This window comes from Schistocerca piceifrons, chromosome 7 (genome assembly GCF_021461385.2).
Source record: "Schistocerca piceifrons isolate TAMUIC-IGC-003096 chromosome 7, iqSchPice1.1, whole genome shotgun sequence".
NCBI lineage: Eukaryota > Metazoa > Arthropoda > Insecta > Orthoptera > Acrididae > Schistocerca > Schistocerca piceifrons.
Window position 1 is genome coordinate 540753369 of NC_060144.1, and position 2361 is coordinate 540755729.

At 45.2% G+C, this 2361-nt stretch overlaps 1 pseudogene; it reads left to right on the forward strand.

The window, feature by feature from the left end:
- Positions 1-218: 218 nt before the first annotated feature.
- Positions 219-335, forward strand: LOC124709458 (annotated as a pseudogene).
- Positions 336-2361: the final 2026 nt, after the last annotated feature.

Sequence of the window (2361 nt, forward strand, 5' to 3'; positions counted from 1 at the left end):
CCACACAAACACACAGCCATGCCCCAGGGACGACTCGAACCACCGATTTGGGGAGGCCTGCGAACCGTGACGAGGCACCCCTGACCGTACGGCTACCCCGCGTGGCACGATTCTATGGATCCCTCCGAGAGACGCCAGAAAAAACAAGTACTTACATTTTACTGTAATGCGCTACAATAAGATGCAGTAACATTATGAACCATTATTGATCTATAATGGGCAACGGCCTTACCGCAGTGGCTACACCGGTTCCCGTGAGATCACCGAAGTTAAGCGCTGTTGGGTGTGGCCGGCACTTGGATGGGTGACCATCCAGCCGCCATGCGCTGTTGCCAGTTTTCGGGGTGCACTCAGCCTCGTGATACCATTTGAGGAGCTACTAGACCGAATAGTAGCGGTTTCGGTCAAGAATACCATCATAACGACGGGGAGAGCAGTGTGCTGACCCCACGCCCCTCCTATTCGCATCCTGCACTGAGGATGACAGGGCAGTCGATGGTCCCGGTAGGGCACTAGTGGCATGAAGACGGAGTGCTTTATTGATCTACAATGCTATTATTAATTTAAAAATTCCCAGAACATTAACTTTAAGACTTTCGGTAAAGTCGATATTGAAGCAGTGCAATGAAAGGGTTCTTAACTCACTTTTAAACTCCTCTGGTCCCTATGGGAAATGGTGTAATCGGTTTTCGTATTAGATGATGCATGAAAACTCTAGTGCCCCTACGTAAATGGAATAAAATTTCACGACTGAGTGTACACTCAGGTTTTTCCATTTAGATTACATAGGCAGAAAATCGTAAGAAATTTTGGTCTTATGTCAAAGCGGTAGGTGGATCAAAACAAAATGTCCAGACACTCTGTGACCAAAATGGTACTAAAACAGAGGACGACAGAATAAAGGCCGAAATACTAAATGGCTTCTTCCAAAGCTGTTTCACAGAGGAAGACTGCACTGTAGTACTTTCTCTAGATTGTCGCACAGATAACAAAATGGTAGACATCGAAATAGACGACAGAGGGATAGAGAGACAATTAAAATCGCTCAAAAGAGGAAAGGCCGCTGAACCTAGTGGGATACTAGTTCGACTTTACACAGAGTACGCCAAGGAACTTGCCCCCCTTCTTCCAGCGGTGTACCGTAGGTCTCTAGAAGAGCATTGCGTTCCAAAGGATTGGAAAACGGCACAGGTCATTCCCGTTTTCAAGAAGGGACGTCGAACAGATGTGCAGAACTATAGACCTATATCTGTAACGTCGATGAGTTGTAGAATTTTGGAACACGTATTATGTTCGAGTATAATGACTTTTCTGGAGACTAGAAATCTGCTCTGTAGGAATCAACATGGGTTTCGAAAAAGACGGTCGTGTGAAACCCAGCCCGCGCTATTCGTCCACGAGACTCAGAGGGTCATAGACACGGGTTCACAGGTAGATGCAGTGTTTCTTGGCTTCCGCAAGGCGTTAGATACAGTTCCCCACAGTCGTTTAATGAACAAAGTAAGAGCATTTGGACTATCAGACCAATTGTGTGATTGGATTGAAGAGTTCCTAGATAACAGAACGCAGCATGTCATTCTCAATGGAGAGAAGTCTTCCCAAGTAAGAGTGATTTCGGGTGTGCCGCAGGGGAGCGTCATAGGAGCGTTGCTATTCACAATATACATAAATGATCTTGTGGATGACATCGGAAGTTCACTGAGGCTTTTTGCAGATGATGCTCTGGTGTATCGAGAGATTGTAACACTGGAAAATTGTAATGTAATACAGGAGGATCTGCAGCGAATTGACGCATGGTGCAGGGAATGGCGACTGAATCTCAGTGTAGACAAGTGTAATGTGCTGCGAATACATAAAATGATAGATCCCTTATCATTTAGCTACAAAATAGCAGGTCAGCAACTGGAAGCAGTTAATTCCATAAATTATCTGGGGGTACGCATTAGGAGTGATTTAAAATGGAATGATCATATAAAGTTGATCGTCGGTAAAGCAGATGCCAGACTGAGATTCATTGGAAGAATCCTAAGGAAATGCAATCCGAAAACAAAGGAAGTAGGTTACAGTACGCTTGTTCGCCCACTGCTTGAATAGTGCTCAACAGGGTTGATAGAAGAGATAGAGAAGATCCAACGGAGAGCACCGCGCTTCGTTGCAGGATCATTTAGTAATCGCGAAAGCGTTACGGAGATAACAGATAAACTCCAGTGGAAGACTCTGCAGGAGAGACGCTTGGTAGCTCGGTACGGGCTTTTGTTAAATTTTCGAGAACATACCTTCACCGAAGAGTCAAGCAGTATATTGCTCCCTCCTACGTATATCTCGGGAAGAGACTATGAGGATAAAATCAGAGAGATTAGA